Raw genomic sequence first — 23823 nt, 5'->3', positions numbered from 1 at the left:
AGAAGATTTAGTTATGTGTTATATAATTAATATGTCTTTTTAATATCTTATAATAGATGACTAATTTTTAGAAAATATTTAACTTTAGTACAAAATATATGTATAAGCTTGAAGAAAAGAGGCACAAAATTGTACTTGTCCCCTTTCCATATGATAATTTAGATATTTTTAGTCCTTGGGATACCACTGTCTCTATTGGCTAAGTACTGAAATAAGAGTATTTCATTCTGATTAATTTTTGTGATCTAATTTCAATTAACCTCAGTTGAATAATAGTTTGATTTGTGTTCTATTAAATGAGCCTTGTCACAACATACTAATTTACAGATTGAATATATATGCTTTCAAAGTTTAGATATTAGCAACTATAGGGACAACTACACCAATAAATGTTTCAACCAAAACCATATGAGAAAAAGGAACCCCCGAGCAAGAGACAAGAAAGGAAGACATACATTCCCCATTGAAACACCAACAAGCAGAGTAGAAATATCATCCCCCATTGAAGTCAGCTATTAGAAAAAGATAATAAAAGACAAATATATTTAGAAGAAACTAGTTAAAGTATACCTTTTTCAATTGAGGATGTTTGTAATATTAGGTAGACTTAAGGGATAAAAAATGGAGTGTGCTTCAGAAGGAGGAGATTTGTGCTACATGAATGATTTTGCACCATATTGAAAGGACCTTATAGAGCAATTTTAAGCAATAAAAGGGTGTGGTAAATCTCTTGGGAGATGTGTAGATAAGTAAATACAACATAATATTTCATCATGTGTCAATACATGAGACATAAAAAACATTAAATGATACCACAAGGAAAACATCTAAGGAGCATGTTAAAAAAAAGTTCTTTGTTGCAAATACATTTTACTATGTTTATCACACATGTAGTTTCCTCTTTAGCTCCTCTCATGGAGATTATGTTTGACATTCTTCTAAGTTGTTTGATTGATACTACTTTTGCTCAAGCATTTCACACATAGTGTTTCCTTTCCATTTCCTTTTTATATTACTGTGGATAAGAAGCCCAACATCAAGATTATTTCTCCATACAAGAAGGCATGGATTCAACATACATTTTGTGTGTAACATTATTTTATTGCAGACTTGACATAACAGTAGGTCAACAACAACCAAGAGACCTATTGCAATTACAACAATGTGGCAATGATCTCTTGGCCTTGCCTTCTACCAAGTTGTGATGGACAAGCTTGTCATTGTAATTGGTGACATCAAAAGTTTGACGCCTATCTGATGGGAGAAAATTCTTGGTAATGTCAGTTGGGTGACAATCAACCATCATAATTGTGATGGCCTTCTATTGCAATTAGGGTCCAAATATAGTAGTGTATACTATAGGTGTATTAGAGCTACCATTTTGATCATCTATTTAGCGTCAATTCTATAGAGATTTCGTGTCATTTTAGCATCATTTTAACATTTGTTTAGCATTATTTAGCATTTTTGAGTCTCATGCATACACATACTTAGCATTTTCATATTCTTATCTTTAGTCTCATGCATACTCATGAGTAAACATCTTGCATTGTTGAGTCTCATGCATACTAATGCATACACATTTAAAACCTTGAGCATTGCTTATGTTTACTATTTTAATACATGTGGAACCTTAAATAATGCATTTGCATTTAAAACAACACTTTTGCACTATAGAACAATGCTTGGTACATAATGAAATGGTGTATTTAAATAGTTAAACAGTGAATACAAGCCTTTCCATTGCACATTTGAGAGATTTTGTAAAATAGTGGCTATTTGTGCACAAAATAACCCAAAATAGAGAGCATTTGTTAATACCCTTTTCCTCCATTAATACTTTGTAAGCCCAAGGAACTTTGGAAAAAACTAATATCTTTAAGATCAAGAAAGTAATTTCCCATATTCTGGCCACTTAATTGATCCTACCTAAAGGATTTTATCCAACCAACATCATTATTCTAGCATCATACATCAAGTGAAAAAGGTAAGGACACACAAATCCTTTCATCACCTAACTTAATGGAGCTAGATCCTATCACCATTGGCATTGCTAAAACATGTTCAAAAGAGAGCTTGATACTTTATTATAACTTGTTCTTAAAATCATCCTCGCATCATGAAAGTCTATGAAGATTAAAAGGTTTTCATTTACATCTCATGCCACTACACAAAACCAGTGTAAGTAGTCAACAAAAGGAATTGAATAGACTGCCTATATGAGTAAGTGCAAGAATATTAAAAGAATCCACAAAATCTGCACAATCTTTAAACACTATTAATCCCATAGTACCGATTAACTACTGATTCACCACCATTGCCAAAGAATCCCCTTTTTCCAAACAATAGAATACAAGACTCACTGACAAAATGGGTTCATCCAAAATCTAGGATGATAATAATGTTGAGTTGAAGATTGAAGACTTCCAACAAAACTAAAAACTTGTTGACATAATGGATGAACTATTAGAATGACATAAAGAGTGTTAGTTTCTATCTCTGGCACAACAAGGTGCAAAATTAGTTTTTGATTTTGAAATATCCAACCTCAAAAGGAATCAAGAAGATTCACCCTTCGAGGTCATTACCCAAAAACTCCAAGACCTACAAATAGAAATGGAAAAGATGAAAAGAGAGAAACTCCATCTAGCTAAATTAAGTCTAGAGAGCTTCCCTTTGATAGAAGTTTTAGATTGACACCTTTTCCCCAAAAATATGCAAATACCAAAAAATAACAAATTTTTTGTACATCCGATCCCTAGGACCATCTTCACCAGTTTTATACTTTAAGTATTAAATTTGTGTAGGACACAAAATATCTTATGGACCTATTCCCTAAAAGTTTTGGAGGACAAGCCATTGAGTAGTCCTAATGAATCTCCATGAGTATTAGATCATGTGAAAAGCTTATCTCCATCATCATTGCACAATACTCCTATAACATCAAGAGAGAAGTCACCATGATCATTTTACACAACACAAGACAACTTCTAAGAAAATCTATTAAAATTCTCTTACAGAGATGGTATCATACTTTTTCCAAATATCTTTGAGACATCCCAACTAAATAAATAAAATGATATATTTTTCAATAGCCTCTCAAAACCTATGAATTATTGGATGCAACTTCAAGGTCCAAAGGATTTTAAAACAACATTAAAATTTTTAACCAAGGTTGAAGAAACCTTACTAAGAAATGATATCATTAAACTATTAAAAGATGGCAAAGGTTTCACTAATATTTCTTCACAACAACCACACTCATCTAATCGATTGAATGATAAAAAAAAATTATGGTGGAAATATAACAAAAAAAACATGGTAAATGATGGAATGGTAGAAGAAAATAACATCGAAACATAGGATTACCCCTATCAAAATCAATAATATACAAATGTCAACAAGACCAATGTACCTACTCATCAAAACCCACTAAAGCAAGATAATGCTCATCTGTTCTACTAATGAAACACAGCTACTACTATAACACAAACTACTTACAATCAATAGGTGGCATACAACAAAGCCCTGCCACCAAAAGGGTATAAGTCTGCCCACCCACCTAGAGTATACAATCCTATAGGTGAAACTTATGAAAGAACCTTGTAAACACTCTTAGCTAATGAGCTTATCATATTACTAGAAGCTAATCCCTGTTAGAGTAAATAATTAATATTTAATTATTTATTCTATTGCTTAAGCTTACTTAGGTCATGCATTTATTTAATATTTCATATTTAATGCATGTAGTGGTTAGTTGTTGACAACATGGGAGTTTGTTCCCTTCTAGTTGTCACACTTATCTTCTACCACTTTCCAACTTGTTCTACAAGCTTCCATGAGCTCTTTATATTCGAGCTCTCCTCTTTGTATTATCACAACAACATCACATCATTTCTTACTGTAAATACATTTCTTCTTGTGTTTGCATTCATGGTGTCTCTCATGTCCGTTTAGGGCTTTGCCCATGCTCCATGCTCCTCCCCTTCTATGGCTTCTCTTTGACAGGTTTCGCATGCAGGTGATCTTGGCGTCTTTGAAGTTGGCTTTCCTCAACTCCAACATGGTATCAGAGCCTTCCTGCTGCTGCTTCGTTGAAGAAATTTTGAAGCTATGATTTGAAGTCACAAACCCTAGTTTGTTTGTGCATTTTTTCTTCAAATCATGGGGTCAGTGAATTTTTGGAGCACTTTCAGCCCAAACGGACATCACCATTGGATCCGGAAGGCCGTTTGCAGTCAGGATTCATATAAAGCTTTTCAATTTTGGAGACAGAGCTCTGGGAGGCAAATTATTTTTTGGTTGCAGGGCTTCCGTACGGATCGTACGGACGATTTCGGCATCAAAAAAAAAAAATTTAAAAAAAATATTTTCGGGCCGCACCACCGCAGCAGCGCTTGCGCGCCACAGCGGGGCCGCCCGCGGTCCGCTCATCCAGCGACACCTCCTATTTTCTCCTCCCCACCAGCCGCCGCCGATGGGCCACCCATCGGCCGCCGCGGCTGGTCGGCGCCTCCCTTTGCGCCATCTCCTCTGCCGGTTGGTCTTCTCCGTCCTCTCCGCCCGCCACCGATCTGCACACTCAGCGCCGCGTCAGCAGCTGTGGCGGTGACACGTGGCCTGGGTGCCACATGGCACTTTGCCATGTGGACACTGCCACGTAACCTGCCACATCATCCGTACTGCCACGTGGCATCCTTTTTTGCAGCGACGTCTGACAGGCCGTCAATTTTAATCGGCGTTCTGCTAACGTCAGCATGATGTCATCATGTGTCATCATCCTTGCTTGCACTCTCCTGATTTGATTTTATACCTACCTTTCATTTTTTGGCCATAACTTTTGCATACGGAGGTATTTTTCCAATCCAAAAGAAGCGTCAAAAAGTTGGTTCTGAGACAGAGACATTGGTGTAGGTATTTTTTGGTTTTGATGCATTTTTGTTGCCCTTTTTTTTTGTTGAAGTCCGAAGTCCTATTTTTGACTCCGGCATGAATATCTTTTGCGTCCCATGTCAATTTTTTGAAAACTTTATATTTTTGGAAAGCTAGTTCTGTGTTCTTTTCAGAAATATAGTCCTTTTTCTTCATTTTTGGCCTCTACTCTTTCTATCATAGTTTTGGCATTTTAGCTATATGGTGGATATTTTGACTGTTTTAGGCTCGAGGATCATTTTCTTGGCATGGTTTGCTTTCTTTTTTGCTGTACTTTCTTTTGTTGCAGCTCTTTTTTAGTTCTGATCATTTTAGCTATCATTTTGAAGCACTTTCTATTTCACACTGAGATACACTGTCACTTTTGCATTTTGGGTGTCATGAACGTTGTTTTGAGTCAGTTGTACTTGCACTATTTCATAAAGCACCATGGGGGGATCTTTGTTTGCTATTTTAGGCATTCTCCCTTTGTCAAGTGAGTGTCCCTTCCACAACATTAGCCTCATGCAGAGTCAGTTAGACCGTGTCTTTATCGGTGTCTTTACCTCTTTTCCTCTCTCCTCGTTCTTGGTTCATTTACAGGAGATTTTTTCTCACCTTCTCAGTTGCCTGTCATCACACCCTGTTTGGATTAAGGGGGGTTATGCTGTGTTTTAATGCATCCATGGTTTGATGGTTCGATAGTGTGAACTATGTATTCAGTGGTTGATCCTATATACAAGGCGATTGCAGTGGTTGGCTACCTATGCATTTCGGTGAGATGGATCATCTACCATATAGACATGCTCAGTTCGTGCCTTCTTCTTCCATGGAGGTTCTTCAGATCAGCAGTTTGGCAAATTTTGCGGCTTCTTCATGCTTCAGTGATGCTGCTTCTTCATGATCATTCCTTGTTCCTATTTTAGGGGACAATTTACCTAGTTGGAGACTTCTTCTATTCTTCACTAGGTTCTTACCTCTTTTTGGGGGAGGGTTTTTCCCATGTGGTTTTCTCTCTTTCCTCACTTACAGAGGTTGCATTTCTTCTTGCATTGTACATGGGTACCTAACATGGCCACATTGCCGAGACCCATTATGCATTCATCTTAGCTTTGTGAGCTTAAGGCATTTCCCTAAGTTGCACTTAAGGGGGGGTGTTAGAGTAAATAATTAATATTTAATTATTTATTCTATTGCTTAAGCTTACTTAGGTCATGCATTTATTTAATATTTCATATTTAATGCATGTAGTGGTTAGTTGTTGACAACACGGGAGTTTGTTCCCTTCTAGTTGTCACACTTATCTTCTACCACTTTCCAGCTTGTTCTACAAGCTTCCATGAGCTCTTTATATTCAAGCTCTCCTCTTTGTATTATCACAACAACATCACATCATTTCTTACTGTAAATACATTTCTTCTTGTGTTTGCATTCATGGTGTCTCTCATGTCCGTTTAAGGCTTTGCCCGTGCTCCATGCTCCTCCCCTTCTATGGCTTCTCTTTGATAGGTTTCGCATTTAGGTGATCTTGGCATCTTCGGAGTTGGCTTTCCTCAACTCCAACAATCCCTATTAAACAAAAGTCAACATTGTGGTGGAATGATTTTTTTTGGCACTCATCATCAAAACTAGGGGAACCTCACAAATTACTGCTATGCCCTTAACAAAACCATTCGAAAATTGATTGAAAACAAAGCCATCAAATTTCAAACTCTTTTTACCAATGAGAAGTATACAACCTTTAAAAATCCCTTCATGAGCCATGAAAAGGTTGAATCCTCCAAAAATAAATAAGAAAAATTTTCCATTGACAAGATCAATTATGCTCACAATTATGATAATATAATCAACATGATCTCTCACTTTCATGATGTCATCAACATTATCATTTTCAAAGATAAACACATGAAACAACCCTTGAATACTATCACCCAAGCTCTAGCCTCTAAAGTTGTCTTGTTAAGGGTAGCCACTAGCTAAGATTCAACAACCACAAGTAGTACCATTTCAAAATATAGTTTCATTAATTAGCTATTCAAAACTCCCACCCATATCTCCATATTTGAATTGCTACAAATGTTATTAGAGCACAAAGAGATCCTAACCAAAGCCTTAGTGCCAAATGATCTTGATGTAAATAGGTTCCAAAATATGGTAAAAAAACTTCATTACACCCCACTATGTATCCTTCTTAGCACAAGATCACATGTCCAACACCCATCCACAAAACTCCCCATTACATATTGAAGTCTTTGTACACAAAAATAGAGTAAATAGAGCTTTGGTTGATGGTAGAGAAAGTTAAAAAATTTACACATTAAATATTGTAAACGTACTAGGATGTGTAGAAGATGTCTTCAACCCCAAGAAAAAACATCTAATTAATGCTTACGATGATGAGGAAAGATCCTCTAAGGACATGGTCATTTTTCCAATAAGAGTTGGCATGGTCATGAAAGAAATTGTTGGTCAAGTCTTGGACCTAAAGTTAACTTACAACATCTCATTAGATTGACCATGCATCCATGAAATGTAATAATTTCCCTATACTTATCATGAATTTTTGAAATTTCCATTTATGGGTCAAGAGGTAACCATACCCGGGGACCTAAACTATACACAATATTGCAATTCCTTTGTCCTTCATAATAGGCAAGAAATCGATCACCATTATGATAAGCAATGCCCACTAGTCTATACTAGAAGAGGTTTCAACCTCTAGTGGTCAATACAATAACTACTTTTCCACATAGACTCAAAAACAAAAGAGAGTGAGTTATTCTATTTCTTCCATCCCATCACCTCTTCCTCCAAAAGAATCCAAAAAAAAACCTCATGAAAAAATGAGTTATTTAATGAAAGATTTTGAATAAAAGTTCAAAATTCAACTCAAAGGGGTAAGTGAGTATTCAATTTATCTATTTGACCTACTAATATCTCCTAAACATCATGGGAAACCAACTTCATATTCTCTTCCTAGACCCTAGAATGAACATTTTGTTAAAGAAAGTAAGATATCTTTTCAAATCAAGGAAGAGGCAAACAAAAGGATACAAAATGTCAATATTCATTGCACCTTTTTACCAAGGGTTATGACTTAATGAAGAAAATGTGTTATCTAGGTGAAGGTCCTTGTGAAGAGGAACATATATTATTGAACTACCAGGAGTACAATTCAAGGACAATAAGTTGGAGACAAGAGTAGGCTATTCAAAACAAGATAAGAACATCATAGATCAAAGGGCATCAAATGGAAAGAGTCTAAAATTATTTGTCCCTAATCTACACTTTGCAAAAGAACCATTTATGAATGCCAGTAATAATAAAGATGACGATGATTCCACCAAGTGAAAATTTGATTCTTTATCTAAGGAATTCAGTCATGATAAATAATGTGATATAATTCACATTTCTACATAGAGAATTTCCACAACACAAGAATATGTTTCTAGTTCAAACGCCTCTTCACTACATAGAGTCAATTCCCACTAAAATAGTTTGGAAGAAGCTATAGAAAAACCACATGATCTCCCATCACTTGGTGATGATGAACTAGATTGTGGCACCTAATAATGAAATAGTTGATTCTTACCTAGGTATTTAGAAGAGAGATCATATATTCTATTAGAGAAAACTGAGAAAGTCAATATTGGGATAGAAGAAAAACCTATAATTATTCACTTAGAATAGTCATTAACTTCATTTGAAAGAAGTGAATTCATTCACTTCTCCAAGAAAAGGAAAATAAATTTTACATGGTCCTATGATGACATACCAAGTTTAGATCCTAATTTGATTCTTCCTTGCCTCATTATTTCTCTAGAGGCTAAACTAGACAAAGAAAAACATAGAAAAATATATTTGCATATAAAACTATTAGTCAAAATAGAGATTGAGAAGTTACTTCATACCAACTTCATCTGATCATTGGCCTATGCTTCATGAATGTCAAACATTGTGCCTATTTTAAAGAAGAGTGGAATTATATAGATCTACATTAATTTCCATGGTTGTGTCCCAAAGATGACTTTTCCTTACCAAGAATTGATGTCATTGTAGACTTAACAATAAGACTTTCTATGTTCTCTCTTAAAATATGTTTCTCTAGTGATAACAAAATTAGGATAACACATGAGACTCAGAGAAAGAAAACTTCACTTGTGCATGGGGAACATTCTATTGGAATGTCATTCCCTTTAGCCTGAAGAATGCAGGAGCTACATATCAATGAGCTATGACCTCAATATTTGATGACATGATGCACACATTTATGGAGGATTATGTAGATGAAATTCTAGCAAAGTGTCATACCTATCAAGACCATCTTCCAATTCTAGACAAGATATTTACTCGTGCATGTTGGCCTCATTTTTCATGTATTAGAAATCTCTAAAAGATTCTAGTGAAAATCCAGTTTACATTCATGGTTGGGGTTGTGTAGTTTTGCATCTTTTTTTTCCCTAATTAATCTCTAATTTTTTATTGTTGTTCAAATATTAAATTTTACCCCAAATTATCCTTAAGCTAGGTTTACACGGTATGCATTTTGAAGAAATGCACATGAAATTTCTAAAAATCTTTTGAAAACCCTTTTTAGTTTTTCCTAGGAACCCCTTTAAATTTTGTTGGGTTACTGTACCTTACTTTAAGTCTCAATCTACAATTATAACCTAAGCTTTTGTTTTTCATATTATGCAGGTTACATTTTGTGTGTGAAAATCAACCAAGCTTTTTATCCTTGGTGACACAGTGACAAGGTGACATTTATCTATGGGACCTAGTAAGAAGGGAAGGTTTCAAAAGAAAGATTGTCACCATAGATTAGATGGTAGATCAATGAAGGTTATTATATCACCAAGGAAAGTTCCTTGTTCTTTATTCTTAGTTCCATGTTGACATGATGACACATAGTTATGTGGGTCATTTTTCCTTGTAGCTAATGGGTATGTTAGAATGAGATGATAGTTTTCCATGTCCCATTTGTACTTTGTGATAGCAAGCTAATTTGTGTTGTCTCAAATAATTGTAAAAGTTTCTTTATTTGAATTTTTTAAAATAGAGGATCATAAGAATAAGGCTTTGTCATGGTTGAATGGGATAGGTAACATCAATATTGTTGAACAAAAGCCCATACAAAAAACCCCTATTGTAGTAGAGGATATTCGTTTTATGTCTAAAATTTCTCAAATGTTTTTAGATAATTCATTTGTATCCTATTTGTAGGATATTGATCCTTTTTCCCTCAATCTAATTATAAAAGGTAGAACTCTAAAAGATAGCATGATAGATTTAGGAACCTAGAACACCATAATGCCTTTTAAAGTCATGGAAGCCCTAGGTTTAGAAGTAGACACCAAAAAAGATAGGTGTAGGGCCATGGATGCAAGAGAAGTGCCTATTATAGGTACCATTAATGTGTTACCTTTCAAACTAGTTTCTTATCCTAATGTAGAGCTAACCATGTTAGTTCTTATAGTTGATATTCCTCCTCACTATGGAATGCTAACATCTAGAAAGTAGAGTGTTGCAATGGGAGGTGGCCTACAATGTGACTTGTCCTATGCCTCATTTTATATAGGTGATAATGCTATCAAATTTGACAGGGATCCAAGGGTTAACCATACTTTTTGGGATAATATTGAGAAGGATTCTATTTGTTTTGTGGACACTAATGTAAATGCATTTAGAACAGAATTGATTATTCAAGAAGTTGAGAATCTTGCATCGATAATTGCACATGTTGTAGAATATTGCATGGATTCAAAGATATTGTTGACCATTTACTTTGATGGGGCAAGCTCTAGGGAAGGTTCATGAGTTGGGGTAGTTTTTGTATCTGTAGAGAAGAATAATTTTGGATATTCATTTATAGTAAATTTTTCATGTACCAATAGCATAGCTAAATATGAAGCACTCTTATTGGGATTAATAATTTCATCTAATCAAGTTGCATGTTATCAGTGATTTTGAGTTAGTAGTCTTTGAAGTAAGAGAGATGCATGCATCCAAGAATAAAAGGTTAAAGTAGTACAAGAGTACTATATAGGACCAAATTGAATTGTTTGATGCCTTTGGAATCTCTTGGATGGAAAGAAGTAATAACAAGATTTTCATTTTGTTAGAAAATGTAGCCATTAATCCTAAAGATATATTGTTTACTGGTATATTACATATTGAAGTACAACATAGCCCATTAATTTATAATAATATAGAATGCTGGCAAGTTTTTGATGATGATAAAGATATTATGAATTTCTTGTCAAAAGAAGAAAAATATCATGGTCAAGAACTTGACTACAGTACTTTAATTAAGACAACAAATGACCAATAGACAATCTTTGGCCAAAAAATTTTGCAATTAAAAACAAAAAAAGTACCCAAGGGATTGGTAGTTTTATAAAGCATGTTTGAAAACCAAGATAGAGCAAAGTCAAAGATCAAGGATCATAAGCCACAATAGCTTGAAGAAATAAATCTTGGTAGCTCTGAAGCTCCAAAGAAAGCATATATTTGTAAAAATTTATCTGCTAAAATTAGGAATCCTCTAATTGATCTACTTAAAGAAAATATAGAGATGTCTTTGGAAGGTCATGTGATGACCTCAAAGCCTTTAGAAAAGACTTGTTTCAACATGTCATACTACTTAAGGACAATGTCAAACTTTTCAGACAAAAATAAAGGACTGTAAACCCCACCTTAGCTCCCAAAATACAAGAAGAACTAATGAAGCTAAGGGATGGAGGAATAATTAAACAAATTAGACATTCTACTTGGGTATCAAACTTAGTTCCTGCCAAGAAGAAAAATGGAGATATAAGGCTTTGTGTTGATTTCAAAAAATTAAATATTTCTTCTCTAAAAGATAACTATAGTTTTCCTAATATGGATGTCATGATGCAATGATGACTTGTTTAGAATTATTGTCCATGATGGATGGATTTTCAAGTTACAACCAAGTTCTTGTGAATGAAATAGAGTTGTTTAAAATAACCTTTACTACACTGTAAGGCACATATGTTTATTGAGAATGCTCTTTGGTTATCTTTTCAAAAGGCTATGGATGTATCTTTCCATGAATACATTCATAAGTTTATGGTAGTGTACCAAGATGATTGTACAAAATATTCAAAAAAAATCGAGGGCCACTGTAAACACTTGGAAAAGATTTTTATTAAAGCTTTAGAATATGTAATCTCTCTAAACCCAAGGAACTGGATATTTGGAGTTATAGAAGGAAAGCTATTGTGTCACATAGTTTTAGAAGATGAGGTAAAGATTGACCTTGAAAGAGTGGTTACAATTGATAAAGCTCCCAAGATAAAAAATGTAAAAGGAATACAATCATTTTTTAGGCATGTAAATTTTCTAAGAATATTTGTTACTAATTTCACTAAAATGAGCAGGCAAATATCTAAAATTCTCAAGAAATGAGTTGTTTTTAGTTACAATAGTGAGCCTTCAAAAGAATTTTAGGAAATTGAAACTACCATTAAAAATGCACCAGTCCTTAGGGCTCTAGATTATGCAAAGAGAATGCATTTTTTTTCCTTTGCTTCCTTTCATACTATAGCACAATCCTATTGCAGAAAAATGAGGAAGGATATGTACAACCCATTGCTTTTTTTAGTAAGTCTCTTCAGCCTACACAGTTAAAATATGATATAAATAAAAGGTAGGCTTATGCTTTAGTAAAAGTTGTCAAATCCTTCAGATGTTATCTTGTAGGTGCCATTGTTATAGCATTTGTACCAAGTGTAGCTATTAAGGATATTTTCTCTTAGTAGGATTTATTAGGTAGGAGGTGTAGGTGGATTAACATAATCCATGAGTTTAATATTGACATCCAAATTACCAAATTAATAAGGGGTCAATGATTAGAAAAATTAATGGTTCATTCAAACTTGGATGCTAACCAAATAAGCATGGTAGTAGAATATTTAAGGTTAGGCATTTGTGATATGTATCATTATGAGTGATACAAATGTTATATTCTACTTACAAAAATTGGAAACCCCACCCCACCTAACATAAAATAAAAAGAGAGGCACAAAATTGCATGCAATTAGGTACATCATTGCTAATAGTAGTCTGTGGTGGAGAAATTTTGAAGTCTAATATTATTGAAGTGCATTGATCAAGAAAAATTTGAGGAGATATTAAATGATATGTATTCATGATTATGTGGATGACATTATATGGCTAAGACTACTTCTCACAAGACAATGAAAGATGGATTTTGGTGGCCTACTCTTTTCAAAGATGCACAACTACTTATCAGAAAATGTGATGTGTGTCAAAGGTTTGTAGGTAAGTTAAAGTTTTCTAGAAATACCCCTTTGAAACAAGTTGAAATTGAACCACCTTTTTAGCAATGGGATATGGACTTCATAAGTGAGATCTCCCCCAAGTCAAGTGTTAGTTACTCTTGGATCCTAGTAGCTATAGATTAGTTTACAAAATGGATGGAAGCCATTCCTACAAGAAAAGCTACAAACAATGTAGTTAATAATTTCCTTTTTTAAAATATTATAAAAATGTTTGGATTCCCTCAAAGGATTGTGCTTGATAATGCAATGTTCCTTAGATTAGAAGAATTTGTTGAATTTTGTGATAAATATGGCATAACTAGATAAACATCCTCACCTTATCATCCGCAAGGGAATGGATAGGCTGAATCTACCAATAAGAGCTTATTAAAAGTCATAAAAAGAACTTTGGATGAGAACAAAAAGCATGGGATACTAGGTTACAATTGGCAGTTTGGGATAATAGGGTAACAAAGAAGAAAGTAATAGGTGTTGCACCTTTTGGTCTTGTATGTGGAATCTAGGCTAGAATCCCTCAAAACAATTTAATAGGCCTATACAACTACATTTAGATGTATAATGAATATTTGATTAATGATATGCAAGAAATAATGGATGAGTTAGTAGGACTAATAGAGACCGTAAAAAAACCCTTTATCAAGAATGAAAAGTTACAGTTAGAGATCAAGCCATTGTATGATACAAAGAAACTAGTTAAAAAGTTTGGACCTGAAGACCTAGTTATGACATGGAAAGATTAGATTGAAGATAGAGAAAAACATGAAAAATTTGATCCTATATGCCTTGGTCCTTATTTAGTTCAATCTACATGGGGATAGGATTCATAAATTTTGAAAGAATTATCAGGTGATATTTTTGAACTACTAGTTCATGGATAGTTTTTGAAGAGGTATTTTTCCTAAAAATACTTGGTTTTTCCATGAATAGTAGTTTAGGGTTCCTTGGAAGTTTCTATATATTCTATAAATTCTTGTGAGTCTTCGTAAAGACCTTGTACAATGTTTGTATTTCTTTACTAATCTCTAAATAAGTTTTCATTTTGTGTTTCATGTATGTGGTCTTCTTCTACTAAACATTCTACATTATTGCATGGATTCAAGTCATCCATCATCCCTAGAAAGAGCCACTGTTGGCCTAGTTTTTCACGTATTAAAAATATCTGAAATATTCTAGTGAAAATATAGTTTAGGTTAAAGGTTGGAGTTGTGTGATTTTGAATCTTTGTTTTCCCTAAATAATCCTTAATTTTGTGTTGTTCAAATTTTAAATTTTGCCCCAAATTATCCTTAAGCTAGGTTTACATGGTATGAATTTTGAGGAAATGCTCAAGAAATTTCTAAAAATCTTTTGAAAACCCTTTTTATTTTTTCTCAGGCACCCCTTTAAATTTACTAAGTTACTTTACATTAATTTAAGTCTTCATCCGCAATTATAACCCAATCTTTTGTTTTTAATATTATGTGGGTTACATGTTATGTGTGAAAATCAAGCAAATCATGATGGTCCTTGATCTTCCTTAAGATCAAGGGTTGTCACTTTATCACTAAAGAAAGTTGCAAGGTTTCTATCCTTGGTGACATACCAACAAGGTCACATCTATCTATAGGACCTAGTAAGAAGGCAAGGTTTGAAAAGCACAATCATCACCATAGATCAAATGGTAGATCAACAAAGCATATTATATCACTAATAAATGTTGCTTGTTCTTTATTCTTATGACATAGTGACACAAGTATGTTTGGTTACATGGGTCATTTTTCCTTGTGGCTAATGGGTATGTTAGAATGAGATGACAACTATAGGTGTCCTATTTGTGCTTTCTAATAGAAGGCTAGTCTCTCAATGTACTTATGTCCACCATTGATCTCAAATTAAATCTTGAGTTGTCACTATATCGTTATCTAGAATTGCTCATTCTTTATCCTTTTTGACATAGCAAGAGCATGACACATGGAATATGGTGGACCAACCCTTGTAGAAAGTGGCCATAGGATCTAGTCATCAATGAGTTTCTAGCTATCACATTTTCATTTGCCATGGAGGTAAACCTTTATGAAGGAAAAATGTTTGGTTTGCATCATCAGATATTTTCAAGATCGACAGAGGTCACTTTGTTCCCATAAAAAGTTACATGGTTTTTACCCTTGGTGACATAGTGACATGAACACATGGGTCCGCCGAGCCCATCCATGTTATAATATGGTTGTTATGTTATGATTAAATTTTAATTAATGGATGTCATGTTTTCACCAAGGGAGGTTGCATGCTGTTTATCATTGGAAACATAGTGAGAGATTGACATGTAGTATAGTGGCCCACTTTCAAAGTTTTTAAAAAGAATTATCCTTTATTGTCAAATACACAATGGATCAAAGGTTGTCGTTATGTTGCTAAGAGAAACTATTGAATTTTTATCTATAGAGACATAGTGAGAGATAACACATGTCTAGTTACATGTATGAGTCATACACAAGTTTCCAACAAGGTGGAGAAAGGTACATCTATCAAGTTTTAATTGGGTTGACAACTAGATTGGAAGTTTGAAGTTGAGTTAGATTATGTTTTATTTTTTTATCGTCAAATTTTTGTAAATCGGCTACCCATTTTCAAACTCAAAAGTGAATGCCACTCTATTTCTTCTCTAAAAGTCATTTATGGAAATTAAAAGCTTCTTGTGCAAGCTAATACAAGGACTGTAATGGAGAAGGTTGAGAATTTTATCCTACAAATAGATTTTCTAAATTCCTAGAGCTTGGACCTATTGAAAATCCTAGTAGTTTTCCTTGTTAAGCTATTAAATTTTCTGTATCAATAATCCATTGCAAAGTTTGGAGAAGAAGAAAAAAGGCCAAGTATCTTCATCTACATATAATTAAAGAATTGTAGTAATTTCCTCATTATCATTTCAATTTGTTTCTAAAGAAGGGTTATTATAGGAAGGTTGAATATGCCAATAGATATATTCATGATGATATTTTATAAAAATTAAGTGAACCTACCAATGAGGCTATCTAGATGAATAAATTAGTTCTCGTAAATCCTAGGCTTTGAGTTGTAGATGGTCTATTTGACAAAGGGAATTGGATTTGGGAAGCTAGGACTTCTAAAATGGGGTCGCAATTATTCATAAAATGGTTTTTAGAGCATAAGTTATTTTCCCCCCATGGAAATATCAAGAATTTTGACCTAGGCAAGTTAGTAGTTCCTAGAGTATTCATGGATTCAGATCTCTTGACTATTGTATCCCAAAATTATGCTCCGATAGTTAGGATGGTGAGGGGAATAAATGGGAAATTCATGTTGAATATTATTACTAAAGAAATTCAAGGACTCTTTGGAATGGATCCTACAACTAATTATCACAAGTTTATTGATTTTTAGGGATTGGAAAAAGAATATCTATCCTACAAGGATCAAATTAGGCAGGGAGCATTGAGAGGAAACTTGGCCATAATTGGAAATCTAACTTTTGTCACAACTTCAACCAAAGAGACTTTTAAGAAACAATTCATCAATATGTGTGTGTGTGTGTGTGTGTGTGTGTGTGAGAGAGAGAGAGAGAGGGGGGGGGGGGGGGGGAGGGGAGAGAGAGAGAGAGAGAGAGAGAGATTTTCGGTGAAGATGAACAAGAATTTATGCCAATAAATTTTATGTATATGATGGTGCAAATTTCTTCCTTTGGATTGGATATTATTTTTTATTTCACATATTTTCTAGCAAAAGAAATTCATGTAGGTTTGATTGGAATTGCTAAAGGGAAAATTGAGAAAACTTTTGGTTTTTACTCTTTGTTAATTCACATGTTTATGTATAAGGGGGCCAAACAAGAGAACATGATGGACAATCTCTACCAATCCAATAATGGAGTGCAAATATAACTTGGGATGCAAAGGAGGCAAGTTTTTTAAGATTTAATATATATTTTGCATCTAGACTAAGGAGCTTGTTATTGAAAGAAAATCCCAGGATACCTAAGGCATTGCTGGACTTCATTAGGCCTATGGATAATGCTACAAATTTGAAAGCTTCTTATAATTGGGTAGATATTATACCATATCCAGTGTCAAAAATATTTAGAGTATATGGATTCCAAGTAACTCCACATGTGCTTCCCTACTAGGTACTTATTAAGGTAGGAATAGCTGAAATGTTGTGGCAACTAGGTGGTTTGGAAGAAATAGAACTAACTCATAGATCAAGAGGCTCTATTTTCCCATCTTGAATAGTAGCTCATCAATTTATAATCACAAAGGGTGGTTGATTATTTTTGTACATGTTTCTAGACCCATACAAAATGGTAGTCTTGAATGCTATATTTAATGATAGTGAGGGATTCTTTGAGATATTCAGACATAGGGCTAGGACTAGTGCTCATAAGAATCAATTCTATTTCCCTGAGGATGTAATAAGGAATTAATTTTATTTCCAAGAACAAGAAATAAAGAAAGGAAAGTGGAGAGTCTATTCTTAGGTTCTAGAATTCATTAATTATTTTGAGAAATATTATAGTCCATTAAAAGATGCAAATACATCAACAGATAGAGTAAGAAAACTGATGGTCACCTTCTCAGAGATCATGGATGCAATGAATGAAAAGAAGTCTCTTCTCATCAATACTTATCCTAACAAAGGAAGGGAAGTAATGAAGAAGTTGTCTTTTACTCCTGCAATAGGATCGAGATAATTGGTTATCCAAAAGAAGTATGGTTATAACATAATCAGAAATAGAGAGTATTCAGATGATATAGGAAAGAAAAGTTGGATCAACTAGTGTTATTTTGGGAGAAAGGCCTAAGAGGTATAAGATAGAAGAGAAGTAGATGTCACAAGTAGAAGATTATATGTCTTCTCAATCTCCCTTGCACATAGGAAAGGAACAACTTACTAGAGAGAAAATTGAACATTAGGATCTAAAGGGGGATTGTTCATTACTACTATAGAATTAGAGGAAGGAAATCCTTAGCAACCTCCCATGTGTTGCCTTGAACTAACTATTCCTAATTATAGAGGGAAAGAATTAGACACTATAGTATAACAAGTCAATCATGAATTTCTATCAGATGAGAATTTTGTCAAATCAAGATCTTTCTACAAATTTTCTTGGAGAACTAATATTGAAAATTTTGAAGAAATATATGACAAGAGGAAGAACAAGCATCCAAAAAAGGAGGATGAATTTATACAAGATGAAATAAAGGATGAAATGATGCAAATATCTAAAATTTTGACTCTGAAAGAAGGAAAAAGAATGGTTACATTATCTAGAGTCCTCCTACTTTTTCCAAATTGGGATGTTTTAGATGCCATGGTTTTTAATACTATCACCAAGAAGCTAAATGCTAAAGAAAAAGTGAAATGAGAACTTAGAGGTGCTAAGCTTAGTGAAGATCATGCTATTTTAGCAATTTAGTTTCTAAAAAGAGGATCTAGGGCCAATTTTTCTCAATTTGGTGATACTAGATTGGTTAGAAATTTGATTGTTAACAGGGTAGAAGATATGAGCCAAATGATGAGGCCACAAAATTCAATGTTGAAACAACTAACCTCATATTAGTGACTATCAAAAAGGAGAAAAGACAAAAATTAGAATTGCAAGAAAAATATGAACAATTTTTTGCCTTATTATGAGAAAAACCTTTTAGTTTGTAATATCTTTCTATCTCAAGGATAGCTACCATTCTTCTATAAGACTAAAGCTTGTTACATCTCATGCTATATAAATGAGATCCCAAGACTAGAGAAGAGGTCTAAATTCTATATAATTTTGAGTCTTAGGATATTTTTTTAAGTTAGTCTAGTAGTCTCTGTGTGAATTTTTGATGGATTTATCTTTGCATGTCTAAGAGTAAAGATAACATGGAAGGACTAAGTGTTTAGTCTTGGGTTATTTCAAATGTGATGCCAATGATGTATTGTTTTCAAGGAAAATAAGCACAAAGAGAAGTTCTATGAACATCTATGACTCTAAATTTTATCTCCTATTTCATATATCTGAAGATTTGAGAATGAATGAATAACATTCTTTCATTTCAATGCAACTTGGATAGGTTGTATGCATGTTTATTGATTTCTCTTAATTTAAAGAGTTCAATAAATTCTTTCATTGAATTCATAGGTTTTTGAAGTGTATGGGAGGATATTCATAATAAGAGAATTTAGAGTTAACTGTTGATAGTTTCAATTGTAAGGCAATTTAATAGATCTAATTTTGTTGGTGTGATTTTCTCTTTACCAATGGATAAGTGATGTAAGAGAATCCTATTTTGATGTGTTATTCTGCTCTCATTTTTTTGCCCATTTTTCTAGTTGTTGTCAAGTTTCAAACATTGTCAAGTTGTAGCAATTGCACAGTGCCAATAATTTTGTAGTTTAAGCTAAGTTCAGGTTATCGCACATCATGTTACCACTTGGGTTCATGTGTTATCACATCTCTGTAGTGTGTGTGTTGAGTTGCTCTTCATGCACCAAGTTACCTAGTGTATACCAAGTGACTCTTCATGTGCCGAGTTATCCTATTTATGCCAAGTGTTAGCTTTTTGGACATGATTTATATGTGAGCTAAATTATGAGATTTATTTCATTCGTGACATTTATGCTATCTTATCTTGTGATTTTTCTAGACTGTTATTGGGTCAGCCTTGCTATTATGTAATGTTCTAAAATGATTTGTAAGCCATTTTGGCAAGTATAAATAGAGTATTTAGGCTTAGAGTTAGACACATTAGAAGGAGTTAAGATCAGAATGTGAAAATTTAGAAAGTTTGTTGCATACATGTTTAGAGATGAAAATTTGATGCTAGATCTTTGTTATTGAATGTATACTTGTATTTGGTCATAACCCAAAAGGCCTTATAGCTAGGTGTATGTGCTGATTATTTCATGAATCAATAAAGAATATTGTTCTCTCTTTGTGGTGTTGTTCTCTTTGTGTGTTTTCTTTCATTGCGTTAACATTGTAAGGTTGGTTAGGATTGCTGGGTGTGCCTTTGACCCTAGTTATTTCCATTCCCTCATTGGGTTAGGTGGTATCAAAGCTTAATGTTTGTCCTTGTGGAGATTAGATCATGTATAACCTTGATTAAAATTTTGTTGTAGGCTTGTAGATCTGTGGATTTGACCTATAACTTGTAGAGGGTTATGATGTTGTAGGAACCAGATTTGTAAACATGGTTCATGGTAGAGGAAATGTTGATAATTCTATAGTGGATCAATTGAGGAAAATTGTAGCTAGATTAGATGTTGTGGAGATAGCCTAAAGGAGAGGAGCACATCTTGAGGATGTGAGTGATGATGAAGTAGTAGCACTAAAATCTAATCTAGAACTAGAAGAAGATCAAGATGAGTAAAGATTGCTAAGCCTATTTTCTAGGGCACATTCGAAGCTTGATGTAGAAGTTGTTTCATATGATGGAAATTTGGTAACCAATGCCATGTTGGATTGGATCTCTGATATGGAGAAGTTCTTTGAGTATGAAAACAATCTTGAAAATAAGAAGGTGATTATTGTGGTTACTGGGCTGAAAGGTCATGCTTACCTATGGTGGGAGCATTTGCAAACTAATAGACAAAGCATAGATAAGGAGAAGATCAAGAATTAGTCAAAAATAGTGAGCAAGGTAAATATAAATTTGCTTCCTACTGATTGCCAAGTTAGCTTGTTGAGAAAGATGCAAAATTTGAAGCAAAAAGACATAACTATGGAAAAGTATATTGAGGAATTCTATAGATTGGACATTAGATCTAGACATGTGGATCATGATGTTGAGAAAATTGCAAGGTACATAAATGGATTGAGATGTAGAATTCAAGATGAAATAAATTTTGTGAAATTGGAAAGTGTGGAAGAAGCATATTAATATGCATTGAAAGCTATGGAAATCTTGATAAAGAAGCATGAACAAAGACAAAGACGTAGAGGTGGTAGATTCCAAAGAGGTAGAGGTAGATCTTATGGTGAAGGTTGTATATCTAATAGTTCTGTGGAAGATAAATGAAAATTTGAATGGAAGAATGATGTCAAAGACAAGATAGAGTGGAAAGGTGGTAGTTCATATCAAGGAGGTATTGGTTCTTACCAAGGAAGAGGTAGTTATTATTCCATAGGTGGTTTCTATAGTAATTGTTCCAAATGTGGTAAAGAGGGGCATAGATCCTTTGAATGCAAATCTTCAAAAATTGGGCAAAATAATAGAAATGTTGTGATTTAAGAGGATATTGAGAGTTCACCAAGTGGACTTGAGGCTGGAGAAAATCTAATGGTGATAAGAACCTTATGTAATAAGGGAAGTGATGAGGAATATATTCTTAGAAGAAGTCTTTTCAATAATAGATATAAGATGGCTGAAAAATGTTGCAAGGTTATCATTGATAGTGTAAGTTCTACAAATTTGGCATCAAAGGAGCTAGTTATAAAGTTTTAGTTGCAAAGGGTGAAACATCCCAAACCCTATCATGTTTCTTGGATCAAATATGAGCATAAGATATTGGTAAGTGAACCATGTGTTGTGAACTTCAAGATTGGACATTACTTTGATGAAGTATTGTGTGATATTATCCCTATGGATTGTTATCATATTTTTTTGGGTAGACCTTGGAATGTTGTACATGATGGCAGATTGAATTGATATACTCTTTGGGTAAATGGGAAGAAACAAATTTTGTTGCCTTTGATTGAAAGTCCAAATGAGGTTAATTTTGATGCAATTAAAGTTTGCATGGTTAATGGGAAACAATTTGAAAAAGAAGCAAAGAAGAATCAAGTCTATTTTGATGTAGTTCCTAGAGGACCAAGTGTTGGTAGTAATGGCCAAGTAGTAGATAGTGGTAGTCGAGTACCAGAGGATAATACAAAATTGTTGAATAAGTATAAAGAGATTGTTGCTGAAGATATTCTTGATGGTTTATCATGAGTAAGAAGTATATTTCATTATATGGATTTGATTATTAGGGTTAGTTTTCCAAACAAAGAACCATATAGATTGACACCTATAGAGAATGAAGAACTTAATAGGTAAGTGAATAAATTACTAGAGAAGGGTTTACTCGAGAAGTTTTGGGTCCATGTCTTGTACCTATTATATTAGCACCAAAGAAAAATGGAGAATGGAGAATGTGTACTAATTCCATAGCTATTAACAAGATCTCAATGAAGTATAGGTTTCCTATGCTAAGGATGGATAACATAATGGATTGTTTGAGTGGAGAAAAGTATTTTATGAAGATTGATTTGAAGAGTGGCTATCATCATATCAAAATTAGGGAAGGCAATGAATGGAAGATTTCTTTCAAGATAAAAGATGGTTTGTATGAATGGTTAGTTATGGCTTTTAGTTTGACTAATGCACATAGTAATTTCATGGGGTTGATGAATGAAGTTCTAAAAAATTCTTGGGTAAGTTTGTGATTTTTTATTTAGATGATATTCAAATATTCAACAAGACTAAGGAAGAACATCTTGAGCATGTTAGGCAATTATTTTAGAGATTGAAAGAGGAGAAGTTGTTGATTAATATAAAAAGGTGTTCTTTTATGCAAGAGGGGATTGTGTATTTGGGATTTATTATTTCAATTGTTGGTTTGAGGATGGATCCAGAAAAGGTTAAAGCAATATTGGAATGGCCTACACCTAGGAATGTGGGTGAGGTAAGATCATTTCATGGTTTGGCTAGTTTTTACAAAACGTTTATAAAGAATTTCAATATTATTTGTAATGCTATGACCAAGACAACAAGAGCAGATCAAAAGGAATTCAAGTGGACACATGGAGCTTATATGAGTTTTGAAACTTTAAAACAAAAGGGTGTTGAATTTCCTATATTGGCATGAGTTTTGAAAATTTTTAAAAAAAGGTTGCTAAATTACTTGTATTGGCTTTGCCTAATTTCAATAAGGTATTTCAAGTTGAATGTGATGCAAGTGGCAGTGCAATAGGAGCTGTATTAAGTCAAGAAGGTAAACCCGTTGCTTTCTTTAGTGAGAAGTTGAATGATGCTAAAAGGAATTATTTTGTGTATGATCATGAATTTTATGCTATTGTTCAAGCATTGAAGAAGTGGAGATATTATTTGATTCCTAAGGAGTTTGTGTTTTATACTAATCATAAAGCTTTACAGTACTTGGGAAGTCAACACGAATTAAATTAGAGACATATGAAGTGGGTTGAGTATTTGCAAAGTTTTACATTTGTGATTAAGCATAAGAATGGAGTTACTAATAGAGTTCTTGATGCATTGATTAGAAGACATTCTTTTTTAATAGAGATGAATGTTGAAGTTCTTGGGTTTGATGAAATGAAAGAGTTGTATGACATTGATCTTGATTTTTTTGAGGTATGGAGAGAGTGCAGAGCACCAAATCTAATAGATCACATAAGTAAGTATAATGAATATTTCATTCAAAAAAGTATGTTATTCAAAGGTATTCAATTGTGTATCCTTGGAAGTTCTATGAGGTTGAATTTGATTAAGGAAAAGCATAGTGGTGGATTGGCTATACATTTGGAATTGATAAGACATTGAGTTTGCTAAAATAGAAGTATTATTGACCACACATGTATAAGGATGTTTAGAAAATTGTGCAGAGTTGT

At 33.6% G+C, this 23823-nt stretch overlaps 1 pseudogene; it reads left to right on the top strand.

Moving 5' to 3' along the window:
- The window catches only part of LOC149542167 (protein CTR9 homolog pseudogene), a 146853-nt pseudogene that overhangs the window by 41105 nt on the left and 81925 nt on the right, over nt 1-23823 (top strand).

The sequence above is a fragment of the Cupressus sempervirens genome, chromosome 8 (assembly GCF_028749045.1).
Source record: "Cupressus sempervirens isolate cs-2001-9-10 chromosome 8, ASM2874904v1, whole genome shotgun sequence".
NCBI lineage: Eukaryota > Viridiplantae > Streptophyta > Pinopsida > Cupressales > Cupressaceae > Cupressus > Cupressus sempervirens.
The sequence above is the reverse complement of the archived record's forward strand: the minus strand, read 5'-3'. Positions and strand labels throughout refer to the sequence as shown.